The following is a 16,534-nucleotide window of genomic DNA, read 5'->3' on the forward strand; positions in this document are numbered from 1 at the left end:
TTTTATAAAAAGAAAGGGGTTGAAAAGGTTAAGCCACTATTTTTAAACCAATTATTTTATTTATAGAATATTGAGTCAAAAATACTAAACTACAACTTACGAAAAATCGTAAGATGAATACACGCGTAAATCCAAATATCGTTGTAAACAACTCAACCGGTCTCGAGTCGATACCAAAAACAACAATCGTTCAATCGAACCCTCCAGTAGATATGCGATACCTAAGACGAGTAAACATTCAAAACTTTGGGCTTGAAAGTTTCAAATCATGCTTGTTGGATCTTGCAAATCCATTAACATGATCTTTGGGCCCAAGGGATAATGATTATATGTTATTGGGCCTTCTATGACCCAATTCCATATAAAGGGACCTTCAATGGCTTTTAAGTGCTATTGGGCCCTATTGGTCCATTAGTATTGCTAGTAAGGTCAAAGTAATCAAATGCGAGATGGGCCAACGTGTCCTTCGCATTCCCAACAGCCTAAAGTAACTCACGAAAGTAGCAGGACTTCGTACTCCTCTTCTCTTCGTTTGCTAAGGCTTACGAGTAATCAAAGTAAACAGACTCAGGTCGTTAATCAATAGTAATCAAGGTGGTTTGGATTAAGTGAGTAACAACGGACGACACCTCTATGGGTCGTTCGTAGTTGGTAGTTATAACCAGTCATTACCAGACATAGTTATAACGACTCACTAGAATTGATAATATCCGACACCACCCGAGTAATCAAGGAAGAGTAATCAAAGATCATTCGTTGTGGCGGTATAACAATTAGTAATCAAGTATATCTTTCGTCATCGGAAAACATCGGGTTTTTCGGGGAATTCGACACCACTCGCTTGAAACCTCTATAATCATAATACAAAACTCCCTTTTATATACACGTTTTGAAATCATTCATGCATCAACCTATGGATCTTCACACTTTGATAAACTACGGTCTTTTCAGAAAATATCGGATTTTCTGGGTTTTACAAACTACACAAATCATTTTTATCACAACCTTGCTTATGAACTCACCAACATTTCATATGTTGACGTTTTTCAAAATAACTTGTATTCTCAGGTAACAGGTAAGCGGAAGGGTAATATCAAGTATGATAGGATGTTATGTTTTGAAAACTCTTAAACAATTTATGTTATGAATGTGTAATATTTAAAACAATGTACTGGATGTAAACAATATCAGTTGTAATGTATTGATGCATGGTGACGTTTATGTTATGATTCATGTATATTCATTGTGATGATATTCAATTTAAGTCACGCGAGCCCTCGGACGTTTCCGCCGTCTGGTTTCGGGGGTGTGACAATAGGCGTGCCTGGTATTCCAGCCCGAGGCTGATTGGGCCAGGTACGAGTGGTTACGCGTTATAGTTAGTTGATTATGGGAGCTGAAGGATGTAGTATCCTGTCAACGCGTAAGGGATAGATTCATAGGGAGAACATGATTCGTTCCAGGTTGCAAGTTATCCGGGTTATCGCCAATTTTGGGCGAAGGAAGATGGATTAGTGTCTCAGCAGAGCTCAGTGGGTGATTGTGGTATCTAGCGCTCGCAGGGCGCGGAAGTGCGTCCCTGATATGAAGGGATAGTATCATCGGGTGATACGTGGTTGATATGTGGTGCTATTGAGTTGAAAGGCCGATGGTCGGCTTGGAGTAGTGGCAAGGATGCCGCGCGAGAAGAAGTCATTGTAAGAAAGATGCAGTAGTAGGGTTTGCAAGAACCTGAGTTAATTGAGAAATCAGAGTCTGCAGTGCAAGGCGTTTGTTCTGAAGCGTATACTGCAATAGGCTTCAAGGACGAAGCGTAATTTAAGTGGGGGAGAGTTGTAACATCCCAAATTCCAAAAGTATTATTGAAGGGCTTAAAGTGTAAATTAAGGAAAGGGACCCGACGAGTAGGCCTGCTTACTCGCCGAGTCGGAGCGGGATTCTGTCGCGGTTTAAGTGGCCAACTCGCCGAGTCGGCGCGGGACTCGACGAGTTGGTTCTGAAGAGAGAAAAATCCTAATCACGGGGGTTGTGCCCTATATAAAGAACATTATATTCCTCCTTCAGCCTCTTTACTACCCTTTTGAGATCCAGAAACCCTAAATCGTGAGTGAGAGCCCTTGGAAGCAAATTGGAGCCTAGATAAGTGGTTTTGGTGAAGAGATCTTGAAGATCAAGAAGCTTGGATCAAGGGGATTTGCAGAGATTTGGACTATTCTTCAGTGGGAGGTCGTCCTTGAGGTAATAAGCTGCTGTTTTGGCTCTATTGCAATTAGATCTATCTTATGTATGAGATTTGGGGCATTTTTGGTATGATTGAGAGTTATTTCGAGGTTGGAGTTTAGATCTGAGGTTGCTACCTCAGATCTAGGCTTGTAATGGTCCAGAATGTCATAAAGCTTATGTCAATGAGTTGTTGGTGATGCCCCTTTGTCATAAACCCTAGCCCTAGAGTGTTTTGGGCCTATAGCTCCTTGGTTTCATGTAAAGTTTGCTACTTTATGTGAGGGTTACACCGTAGAAGAGTGGATCTATGGATTGGAGCCCCTGCATGGCTCGAAAAGCCACTGTATGGATTGAGAACTGGAGAGACTCGGCGAGTCACATGGGTGTACTCGACGAGTTGTATGAACATGAGCATGGACTCGGCGAGTTGGAAGAACAACGCGGCGAGTCTGTTGAAGATTGCCTTGGACTCGACGAGTCTGTTCTTGGACTCGGCGAGTCTGGTCGCAGAACCCCAATCTCTTCTGGTTAAACCTCGAAGCAGTGAGTCGGGAGGTGACTCTGTGAGTTGAGTAGGATGGGACTCGGAGATCGTTGGACTCGACGAGTCTTGGGGTGACTCGGCGAGTTGAGTCGTGTTCTAAGAGTTTTCAGAGTATAAGGACTCGACGAGTCAACGGGTTGACTCGGCGAGTAGAGTCAGTCAGGAAGGATGACCTTGGCTAGGACTTTGACTTTGACCCCGAGGGTATTATGGTAAATTGGTTATTTATGTCAATGGTCCATTGATGACAATAGGTGTTGGAGTTTGGAGCAGTGCTTCGGGTGTGTACTTTCGTGGTTCGGTTCTTCGTTTCAGGTGAGTTATCCTCACTGTACTCAAGGGTCTAAGGCACCAAGGCCGGCCCTTTGAATTGTTGTTTAGAGCTTGTTATGTTTTGTGATGATATGCTTGCTAGTCTTCTGGTAGATAGGATAATGATATCAGGATATGCTTTGTTAGCTTAGTATCCTAGAGGATATGATAGTTAAGTGATGGCTAGTTCTGTTGGATCAGCACCCTGGTAGTTGGGTAGTGGTTATGAGTATAGACCTGTAGTTGGTCTTGCCTTATGTACGCTGGTAGGAGGTTACCCGTGGGATATCATGTTGAGCCGTAGCAGAGGGTATTCCATCCCGGTAGGATGATAGGGCCCTAGTATGTTGATTCTGTAGAATGTTATGTGGTTGCTTGTCATGTATACATGTTGCTAGTATAGGGGCATTCCAACCCGATGGTTGTGGGCCAAGAGTATTCCATCCAGATAGGATGATTGGGCTCATAGTAGGTTGGCATTCCAACCCGATGGTTGAGGGGCCTGGGGTATTCCATCATGAGGGATGATTGGACCCATGGTAGTTGTTATTGTATGATAGGAGGTGGGGCATTCCAACCCGGTGGTTGTGGGCCAGGAGTATTCCATCCAGGTAGGATGATTGGACTCATAGTAGATTGGCATTCCAACCCGATGGTTGAGGAGCCTGGGGTATTCCATCTTGGGAGATGATTGGACCCATAGTAGTTGTAGTAGTATGTATAGGTGTATGGGCATTCCAACCCGATGGTTGTGGGCCGAGAGTATTCCATCCCGGTAGGATGATTGGGCTCGTAGTATGTTGGCATTCCAACCCGAAGGTTGAGGGCCAGGGGTATTCCAACCGGAAGGTTGATTGGACCCATAGCTTGTTGTTCTTTTCTGTATGTATGTTTATGTGTGTATGGGTACTTTGGGGGAACTCACTAAGCTTTCGGGCTTACAGTTGCAGTTTATTGTTTCAGTTACTTCAGGAGATCGTGGCAAGGCGAAGGCGTGATCGTACCGCTCCTTATGTTTTATGATTTATGTGATATGGTTCTGGGGATACTCTGATGTTTAAACTATTTTGAAAACAAGATGTATGAACTTAATGGTTTTGAAATGAAATAAAATGTTTTAAATTGGTTCGAGTTTTATGGTCGTTACAACTGAAGTACCTGAAAAATAGTTTTATTCAATTGTGTAAGCACAAAGCTTAGTTAGTTCCCTAAAATATCATATACCACAATACATATACATGCATACAAACAATAACTCACGATTTGCCAATAAAATGTGTATCTTAGACTATGCGGGCTTATAGGCTCCCAAACTCTTTAACCGTTCCACCATCATCCCCTAAATAAATCTATGTGGGCCTTTAGGCTCCCGACCTCTTTAATCGTTCCATCATCACCCCCTAACTAAATCTACGTGGGCTTGTAGACTCCCGACCACTTTAATCGTTCCACGATCATCCCTATCTAAATCTACACGGGCTTGTAGGCTCCTGACCTCTTTAACCGTTCCACCATCATCCCCTATCTACATCTAATATCACAATAATTATGCACACAGAGACCGCACTTTAGATTCTACAGACACATTTATACTATCTACTCTACCACTTTACACTTAAGCATATAGAGACTATTCTATCAACTCTAATGTACTAGTTCTCTATACTAGCATACATGGACATGTATTGTAATACATAGTATAGTGAGATAACTCACCTAGACAATTACTCCGACGATTGACAATTATCTGGGTGATCCTACTGACAATCCAACTGACGGGTAACACGCCTAAAAGTATTAACCTGTAATACTGTAACTTATTAATCTCTATGCCGATCTGGTAATGAAAGCTAGATCTTTCAGTATTCCCAATTAATACTGAGATTTCTATAAAATAAGGATCAACCAAACAGAACAGTTGGAAAGCAGGTTCATTTTGGTATATAGCATTTCAGAAATCCAACAACCAAGCCAACGTGACCATTTTAGACACCTCTCTCGTAAGTAGATCAATCAACATTATAGCTGGAATTACTGATAAATTTATTTACATATCCATAGCAACGACTATAGATATAAATATAAGTTACACTTGAAGCGTAGCTTAACTTATAGAGATCCTCGCGAAAACCGGGAAGCTCGCCGGTAGGGCTTCGATACCGAGCACTTATATTTGCTCGACTTACTGTCTCAGAGCTAGTACTCCAAAAACCCATAAAGGTCAGACTCGAGGGTGGGTGGTCTGTAGAGAGTTTGGAGTGAAGAGAGTGTGAGGAAAAAAGTGAGAACCAGAGATATCTATTTATTGTAGGGAGGCGTGTCGCACACCATAGATTTATGCCGTGCATGTTTTCGGGGTGTTGACGTGGCTTCATTTAGAGGGTGACACGAGGCAAAAACTGGTGGACCGCTTCAAGCTGTCTTTGCGCACCACGTGCCTTGTCGACGCACGCTCATCCGTGCGTGGATTTTCAGTTTCTTCATAAATTCATACTTTTCTCATACGAGCCCCGTTTTAGACGTTCTTTATATGCACGTGTAGCTATCGACGGGATCTACAACTTTCATTCAGACTCTTTCGGCTAATTGTCCTTTATTTTTAAAGTTATATTTTTATAGGCTTAAACTGTTAAATTCCGTATAAAAATCATAACTCTCTCATACGATATCCGTTCTCGACTGTCTTTATATCGACGAAATTATGTCTACTAGATCTTCAACTCTCGTTTAGATTGTTTCGGCTAACAATCGACCGATTTCCATTTCGGTTTCTGTGTCGTACACTGCTACACTGAAGCTTCTAAAAATCATAACTTCCTCTTATGAAGTCAAATTTGGATGTTCTCTATATACATGCTCTCGGTTTTGCGATTACTATGATTTTCGTCAAGACTATGTATCCTAAATAGTCTTCTATTAAAAGCGTTTATTTTCGTGACTGGTTGTTTATATTGTAGGCGCAAATGAGGTGTTACAATTTTCCTTTTGTTCCTATTTAGACCATAAACCTTTTTTCAAATAAACCCAACTTTGACATATTATTTGTTATTCTATTAATAGACCCGGTTACCAACAAATAACCTTATGTCCCCTTAACACAAGTATGTTATAAGAATTAACATATCACCTTCATACCAAAATCATGGCTAAACTTACACATGAATTTGCAATAAAGGATCTTGGACCTATCAACTATTTTCTCACTGTTATTGTTTCCTGCCATGCAAGTGGATTGTTTTTATGCCAAAAGAAATATGATATGGAAGTACTAGAATGAGATATAATGTCATCTGAAAAACGTACTCCCAGTCTCATCGATATAATGGAAAAGTTAATACTGATGACGGGCAACATTACTCAAAACACTTTATATCGCAACCTTGTTAGAGCGCTTCAAAATCTCACCAACATTCAACCAGATATCTCATATGAAGTTTAACATATATGCTTCCTTATGTATGCACTGTGAATCCCACATGGTAGCTTTAAAACTTGTACTACACTATATTTAAGGCCATCTTAATTATGGTCTTACAGTCTATAAGACTCCTTGCACACGTCTCACTACATATACTAACGTTGATTGTCCCGACACACGTCGAGTTCGGATAATAGGGTGTTGGAGATATGTCACTTGACAAAGGGTGTTGCTAACGTGGTTTTAGAAACATGTTGGATTGAGAACCTTCTTCTTGAGTTTCTGTTTGTCTATTACTAAGGTTGCCCTCCTTTATTAATGATAATGCAAGTGTTGTTCATCCCTAGAGTTTTAGAATCACTTCTTCTTTTCGGTGATTGATGTTTAGGACGCACGTGAGTTAAGGGATATAAAGTTACCTGTTTATAACCGACTCCCAAAATGAAATAACAATAAATAGATAAAAGTTGAGTATATTTAAAAAAACAAAATGTGTTAGGTCCAAAACAGAGAGAAACAAAACAAAACATAGGGTCATTAATAAAATAAACACAATAGGGTTATGTGCCGGTAGGCGAAAGCTATCAGAAGTGGGGAGTCATCCATGCACGTGGTGTTGATGTGTCCAGGGCGGTCGACGTGGACACCACAACGATCATTCATTCAACTCTTCTATCTATCTTTTTTTATTATCCTCTCTATCTCTCTTCAAGAATTTAAACCGGAAGAGGTAAATACGGCCCCTATAGGGGCGTGACGGACGTGGTGGTGATTAGGTGGAAGATGGGTGATGGCAAGGTGACTGGAGACTATCTTTTTTTCCGACGTGACCACTGATAGAATAATAATGAAATAATAAAGAGTAGGTAAAAGTTTGGTTTATTTTAAAAAACAAAAAAGTGTTTTAAATCCAAAAAATAAGACAAAATATGAAGGATTTTATGTAATAAACTCTTTTTTCAATCCAAATTTATTAAACTTTTACTTCTTCTAATGTATGGTGCCACTTTTGAATCGGTTGTATGTTACAAAAGTACTAATGTAAAAAAAATGAATTGGACTATCGATTTTTATCGTCTCGTAAGTTTCAAAAATATCACATTACATATGTACATAAATTCTAAAAGCGAGTATCTAGGCGGCATATGTATGGTATGATATGGGAGAGAAAAAGTGTCATAATTAATTCCCAAAGACCCCTTTATTTATCCAAAGTGCTTTTCATCTGAGCATATAAAATATCACATTACATATGTACATCTTCAGTTTTTCAAAAAAATTGTGTTTTGTGAAACAAGAAATGGACATAAAAAACCCAACGTCCGCTGCCGCCGCCACAGATACCCCAGATACCGACGGTGAAACCCCACTTCATTCCCAACTGATCAAGCCATTTTCGTCCTTTCCTAATGGAAAGAAGCACCACCACCAACCACCGCCTACGGTGGTGGCTTACAAAGAATGTCTTAAGAACCATGCTGCCACCATTGGCAGCCACGCCTTAGACGGTTGCGGTGAGTTTATGCCGGCGCCAACTCTGAACCCACAAGAGCCCACCTCTCTAAAATGCGCTGCATGTGGCTGCCACCGCAATTTCCACCGCCGTGAGCGCATCAATGAGGTGTACGCCACCGCTGACAACAAAACTCACTTCATTGAGTTCCACCACCCTTCTTCTCCACCTCAACCAACAAATTACGCTTTCGCACCCCACGTACTGCTGTCACTCGGCACAGCTGACCAAACCCACGCGGTGGTAACGCCGGGGACACCGGCAGCTATCAGGATTGAAAACCCAAATGGGAGAAAGAGATTCCGGACGAAATTCAGCCAAGATCAGAAAGAAAAGATGTCTCTTTTTGCAGAGAAAGTGGGGTGGAAGATGCAGCGATGTGATGATAAAATGGTAGCGGATTTCTGCAATGAGATTGGAATCAGAAGAGGAATTTTCAAAGTCTGGATGCATAATAACAAAAACACAATTGGAAGAAAGGACAAAGAGACAACCTCTATGACGACCACCGCCCCTCCCATCACCACTCTTGCATCCACCGCCGGTGTCATTAATGTCTATAATAATGGTAGGTTAGTAGTTACTAGTGAGTCTCATGATCATGAGGAGGATATTAATGTTGATGGACGTGATAACAGTAATAGTAGTGATCAAGAAAATGATGATGGCGGTGGTGGTGCCGGCAGTTGCGGCGGTGCTGTTCATCTCCAAGCTTCTACAAATGGGTCTTCTTCTACATGTTGATTCCGTTAAGCTGTTTGTATTACGAAAGAAAAGTTTATTCAGAGGGAGAATTCATTATTATCTTCTTCCTTTTTTGTCTTAACAACCCTAATTATGTATTTTAGAGTAATTTCAATAAAAATTATAAACTTAATCTGAATTATATCAAGATTTCTTAACTTTATCCCTTTCTCTCCCTATGAATAAAATGTTACTTTTTGGATTTTCATTGTTTGAATGTGATTGCATTGGCTCTTTGATTCTTACGTAATTATGTTGCTAATTAGCATCCCAGTGGAGGAATAATTTGATACGACTGTGCAAAAGAAAAAGAACGTATGAATCTTTTTCTATATAACGTAAATCTGTAAAAGGATATTTTAGGTACTTCAATTACATATACCTTCAAACGAAATGAATGCGAGAATCTGTTCAAAACGATGAAATGTTTATGTAAGTTCATATGCTCCGTCGAATCTTCGAAACAGTTATATGCAACAATATTCTTTTTTCATGATACACCCTTGGGTTTTTTTTCCCCCAATGATTAAACGTACAAAATATGGCATTAACATTGTACATGAGTGAAGGTCGTTATGTTGAACTTTCATTTCGATATATTTATAAAATACATATAAAACAGAATGTTTAGTAAGTTTTAGGGATTTCTGATCACATGATGTACTTTTAATTATTAGTTATAATTATTAGTTATAATGTCTTTCCCATACTACAAAGTCTTTATCTTTTCATATATTGTGTTTAAGACTTAGTTATGAGTAGGTTGACTAAGTCAAAGATATGCCCAAGAGGCCAAAATGAAGTGATTTAACCAACTTCTGTTTGTTTCATTAATGGAGCCTTTGGTCCCTTTTTTTGCAGTGAAGTTATGTGCATACCAACACACAATTGCCTTGCTAACAAATTAATTGTGGTGGTTGGCATTTACACCTTTTGAATTTTGATTGAAGCAAACCCCACAACCCTAATATAACCTAATTGTCTTCTTCCTAATCATTGTTTTTTCTAGATGCAGTTTTCCAAAATGACTTGTATAATCATCGGAAACTTTCATTGTTTGATCAACAAAATTAGCAGTTTTGACAACATTATAATATGGTCTAAACTGCTAACCTTTTATGATTTGATGATTTTTTTTTGTTGTGAATTTAACATTAAAGATAGAATATACCAATTTTATCCTTGGTTTTGCATGGTGGTTGAAGGGTTTTTGATATTTGCCATTTTCTTATACTTGTTTCTTAGTGGTAGTTTGGGAACTTCCCATTAACAACTTTTGAATTTGAATTGAAGCAACCCTCAACCCTACTGTATTCTAATCGTCCCTTCAATCATAGTTTTTTAGTTGTTTAATATTTTGTGGGTCAGGGTCTTCCTTACATTTTGAATTTGGAAACACTCGTGAAATACCAATTTAGCCCTTGTTAGGGGATGTTGGGCTGTTCCTGTAGACTTGCTTCTATGTTGCATTCTTGAATCTTGAGAGTAGTTTTTTAGGTAGTTCAATTCAGACATTTATGAGTTTTTGACTGAAGCCCCTTCGACCCTAATTTATTATAATCTTCAGCCAAATCATTTGGTAAAATAAAACTTTACTGGGTCATGGATCAATCTTGATCTTCATAAAATGTAATCAATTACCAATTTGCCCTTGCTGGTTTGGAAAGAGTAATGGCGCTTTTGGTTCTAGTACACTTGTTTCAAGGTCAATACCAAAAGGTGGTTTGGGGTTTTGTGTTATTAAACATTGTAACATAAACGATTAAAGAACATTACTAATCTTATGTTCTTAAATAGTCCTAAACTGATACACTAATATCAAAAGATTTACACAATAATATTTATATTTAAGTTACAAAAATCAACCGACAGGTGTTCCTCAGTCCTAATCTATTCCAACATTCTAATCGTCTTGAAACTCTTTCGGATCAAGGGTCTATTTAGAGACATAGAGTCACACATTGATTGAAGTTGAATTTAAATCACAATTACATAACATTAAGAATAAATAGAAATATTGAACGGTCCTCTGTGAAGTCACTATTAACATGATCTGTGCCCTGGTTACTGCGAGGAGGTTGAAGGGATTTTCGTTTTTTTTTTTTTTTTTTTTTTTTTTTTTTTTTTTTCACACTGGTTTCATGATCAAAACTTGGGGATCAAAAGGTTATATTCAACTCCTTTTTAGTATATAGCTAAATTTTAGCAAGTTTAACAGTAATTTATATTATGTGTCGAAATAAAGGTTTGGGGGTATTTTGGAAATTTCAAAAAAGGGATATGACAATTGACAGAGGTGAATAATTTAAAGTTATATTATTTATAAATTATAAGCTGAACTTTAAAGGCAAGTAGAATAAAGACTTGAGCTCTGCTCCTTTAGGGGTAATTTTAATATTAGCTTTGAAATTGCAATCTTTGACACCTTTCCTTATTTGCTTGGATATTGAAGGAGGCAACTTTTGTTTCTCTCAATATTATATATTACTCTAAGAAGTTTATGCATAAATTTCAGCATACATATTTAACATAAATTATTATTATTATTATTATTATATATATATATATATATATATATATATATATATATATATATATATATATATATATATATATATATATATATATATATATATATATAAAGAGAGAGAGAGAGACATTCAAACGAGAACAATTCTTAATTTGAAAATGCGGGAACAAAATGGCCACCTTTAATTTAACAAGGTGACAATTTTTCGAAAAATTGAAAGCGGAGATGCAACCATGAAAGATTAAAAAAGACATAGTGCTATTATAGTAAAATAATCAATAAATGGTATTATAGTAAAATTAATAATCAATAACTGATTCAATCATCACATTACCCCTCATTTCCTCTCATCTTGCCATAATCTTCATTCCCGATAAACTTCTCTCTATCTTTTCACAACCGAAAACCCTAAATCAAAGAAAAAAGCCCTAAAACTTCGTCGATAGTTACTGAATCGAACAAGAAGACGATAAAATCAACAATGTCTTCAACGACAGAGTTCGTGTCAACAACTGCTTCAACTCAAGGTAAAAAAACAACACATTACATGATTTTTTTTTTTGAACTTAGAACACTCGTATTTGACATTTTATCAATTGTTTTAGAAATCAAAATAGTTATTGAACGATTAAAGTTGAATAATACTCGCTTGTAACTATGATCAAGGGGTTTTTTATTTTTAAACTTTATTTTTTTCCTTTTTAAACGTTATCGATTGATCATTTTTTATTATCTATTGAACATAAACCTAATAAAATAGATTTATATTTGTAGAAAATCCTAAAACATTCATAAAAATACACATTAGAAAAAAAAATCAGAAGAAAAACCAATTGAGAAAGGTTCATTTAATAATAAATTGTGATTAATATTTATTTTATGATAAAACCATATGTTATTGTCATCTCTTATAAATTCAAAGTATTTAATGATATATTTAATGATTTTGTATCTTAAATCACGTATGATTATCATTATATATATATATATATATATATATATATATATATATATATAATATGTTTTATGCTTTATTCATTTAATAATAAGTTGTGATTAACATCTTTTTATGATAAAACCATATGTTATTGTCATATGTTATAAACTCAAAGTAGTTAATGATATATTTGATGATTTTATGTCTTAAATCACATATGATTATCATCTTTTATATATATATATATATATATATATATATATATATATATATATATATATATATATATATATATATATATGTTAGCAACATCGAATAATGAGTATGTTTAATCATATATATTTTTCAGAAAAAAAATAAAGAAGACCATACGGAGAAACACGATAGCCCAGGATTTACAAAACAAACAACCAAAATGTGAAATGAAAAGGTTTATATCAATCACATATGATTATAAATATAAACAACCCACACTCTAGTGTATTTATATGTGATTACCATCTGTAATATACAAAAAGCAATTCAATCACACGTGATTTTCAAATGTTATGAACACTACATGCTTTTATTTATCTTGATTTTGTTTAATAATTTGTGATTTTCTATTATATCTTTATTTATATATCTCATAGAATCCTAAAAAATCAAAAGAAAAAAGTTTACAGAGGAAGAAGCAACAAAGAAGAGAGCTAAAAGAAAAAAAATAACAAATGTATAAATCAACCACATATGGTCAGATATATAAACGTCTTTTATACATCAATCAGACATGATTATACAAAGTAAATAATCAACACTCTAGTATAAACACATATGATTACCATCTATAATATACATAAATAGATTAAATCATATTTGATTTGCATCTGTTCTAAACAATATATGCTTTATTTATATTGACTTGCTTTAATCAGTTGTGATTTTTTGATAATATCTTTATTTATTCATCTCAGAGAATCCTAAATCAAAAGAAAAAAGGTTACCGAGGAAGAAGCAACATAGAAGATATCTAAATAAAATATGAAAAATTTATAAATTGAACACTTATGAATAGACACGTAAACATCTTTTATACATCAATCACCTATGATTAACACATAAACAACCCGCACTCTGGTATAATCACACGTGATTATCATCTATAATATACACAAAGAAATTCAATCATATGTGATTATCATCTGTTATGAACATTGTTTTCTTTATTTATCTTGACTTAGTTTAATCATTTTTGATTTTTTGATTACAAACTTTATTTAATCACATTTGATATTTTTATACATCTTAGTGATCCCCAAACCAAGACAAAAGAAAGTAACTGAAGAACAAATTACAGAGAGGATATCAAAGCAGAAAATAACCAAGGTATAATTAAATAACATGTGATTATGCACTTAAAAACTTTTTATACAATAATCACAAATGATTATACACATAAACAACAAAAACTCTTGTTTAATCACACATGATTAGCATCTTTTATATACACAAAAGATATCAATCACATCTAATTAAAATAATTACATATTACAAAAACCAGATAATTCTTCGAATTAGAGGTCTCACACAACGGTTGGACTCAAACAAGAGTTGCGCAATAGAGTTAAAACCTAGCCTTCTCAAATTATCTAGTTCTCATAATATGTAACTTAGCATATTTTCTTACTAGTTAGCTAAAGTTCGTTAGAACTCCTAAAAGCACAAAGCAGACAACATTCGGGCATCGAGTAATCAGAACCAAGCATCACCTAACCAGACCATCCTATCACCGACTGATTAACACCATCATGCAATTCTACAAGCTCATACAGTAGGCATACAAATGCATCTCTCCTAGCATTCTAACATGCAAAACTAAGCAGATCCCTAGCCCTAACTAGCATGCGATTCACAAATTCACAGATCAGTACATAATAGATAACACGTATGGGTATTTTTGGAAAACTTACTTGAACTCGGCTAATTGCATGCACCACACCCCATCTTATCTTATTGTAGAAAAAAACTCTTTTCTTAATTATAATTTATTCTTGAAAACAAAACTTTACTAAACCCTCAGTTTGAGTTCAAACACACCCGAGAGTGTGCCCAAATCCCTCAAACCAAGGCTTTGATACCAACTTGTAACGTCCCAAAAATATAATCCAAAATTTTCATTTTTAATTTAAGCAATAACTGTATTTCAACATTATACATACATCCCGAATAAAATATGTGTATCGAACATCATCATAAAAATCAGACTGAAATCTCAAATGCGGAATCCATATGGTGTGTGTGATGCTGTCAACCCAAGCTCTTCCCTTTAGAACCGGAAGTACCTTAAACATAACCTGAAAACCGTAAGCACAAATTTTAGTGATTTCCCCATGATACTGCATACCATACATACATAGCATATAACGGGCCCCGCCCAAAGAGTATAAGGGGCCCCGCCCTAACTCGCATAACGTGCCCTGCCTAATAAGTATAACAGGCCCCACCCTAACTCGAATAACTGACCCTGCCCAATGACTATAACGGGCCCCGCCCTAACTCGGATAACGGGCCCCACCCACAAACAAATCATAACACATAAAAACTATTAGCATACAATATAATCATCGGGGCCCGCCCAAAAAGCATACAAGCACATACACATACTAGTGTCACAAAAAAAGTATTCTAACAGGTTAGATCATGGGTCGGCATTTGTGCCTTCGACCCGCTATACATGGTGAGGAAACTCACCTCGAATGATGAATCTCAGTGAAGATCCCTAGCTGCTGTCCTGACAACACCCCGAGCTATCAGAACAAAATAACACCCAATTAACACTTGGGTTCCAAACTATACCCGATAATCCATATTTGGGGAAAAAATGACGATTTTACCACTGATCTAGCTTGATCCAAAACTAACGCCCAAATGCACAATCTAAAAGGCCCAAAACCAAATAATCCTTCATGGGCCATCTATGGCCCAATTTTCCCAATTGGGCCCAACCCTTGCATGGGCCTTACCCTAAATCCCAATAACTTTTTCCTAGTCCAAGATATTTGCTCTTAGAAGGCCCAACAAGAACTCATAAACCCAGCCCAACAGGAGGCCCAATTCCTCAGCCCAATTTGTGAAATCCTTCTGACTGAGTACGCAGGGCGTACTCAGATGTACGGTAAGCGTACTCATTGTTTGGCTTGTACGTTGCACGTACAAACTTGTATGCCCAACGTACTCATCCATTAAGCCAACTTTTCCATTAAGCTCTTATTGCTTAAGTCCAAGGGTACGAACCACAGATTTAAGTCCCAAAGAGTATCTAGAACCATAAAGTCACTGACTTGGTGACTTTCCATGACCCAAAAGGTCCCAACTTGAAATTAACCATTCTACTTCCATTAAATGAACTTAAACTCATGGATTAGGGATTATAAGCCCTAAAGGTGCCAACTTTATGAATCTAGGACCAAAGAAACACCAAGAGTGGTAACTCTAAACTTCTGAAGTGGTGTCAAACCACTAGATCATAACCATGGGACCAAGAAGGGTCCAAAACTCAAACAATGGAGATATAAGCTTCTAAAGAGTAAGAGTAAAGCTTTATACCTCAAACAAGCCAGAAATAAAGAAGATATTCCAGATCCACAAGCTCTTTTTTGATCCACCACTTCGCTCTAATATTTTACTTCTTGAAAATGCGTCAAAACAAACCAAAATGGACACTATAAGCTCAAAATGCAAGAGAGAGGCTTAGGGTTTCGGGTATAGGGATAGGAGGATAGAGGAGGCTGAGAAATAATGGTTTCAAGGTCCATAATGATGTTTATATAGTGTCCAACCCTGAGAATTAGGTTTTTCTAAATGACCATCGTACGCCCCGCGTACATACACGTACGCCCCGCGTACATACACGTGCGCCCAGCGTACGTGTCCGGATTCCCGATCCCTTCTCGCATGAGTACGCTAAGCGTACCATGTGGTACGCCCCGCGTACTCGCTTTACAGCTTATACGCTAAGCTTACCATGTGGTACACCCCACATACAATTCAGGGACTAACATGCAAAATTAATAACAACAAGGGCAAATAAGGAAACTTAACAGAATTCAAGTGTTACAATTATGGTAGGAAAATGATGGTTATTCTTCCTTATTTGAAATTAGTGGAGCGATGATTCGTTCTCCATCGGTATGTGTGGGTCCGGCTAAGGTTGGGTTTCAATTGTAGCATTGGAGAATCGTCAGATGTTTGAGTCGACATTTTTCCAAGGCAGGATTCAAGAAGAATTGGTCGGAACGCCTGGGTGTGTGGAAGGTAGGAATGGGTGATTTCGA

General features: G+C 36.9%; 1 pseudogene; it reads left to right on the forward strand.

Moving 5' to 3' along the window:
- Positions 1 to 7,714: 7,714 nt before the first annotated feature.
- LOC145128612 (zinc-finger homeodomain protein 11 pseudogene) lies at positions 7,715 to 8,896 on the forward strand (annotated as a pseudogene).
- The last annotated feature ends 7,638 nt before the right edge of the window (positions 8,897 to 16,534 follow it).

This window comes from Lactuca virosa, chromosome 8 (genome assembly GCF_052849685.1).
Source record: "Lactuca virosa cultivar CGN04683 chromosome 8, Lactuca_virosa_CGN04683_v6, whole genome shotgun sequence".
In the NCBI taxonomy this organism is placed as follows: Eukaryota; Viridiplantae; Streptophyta; class Magnoliopsida; order Asterales; family Asteraceae; genus Lactuca; species Lactuca virosa.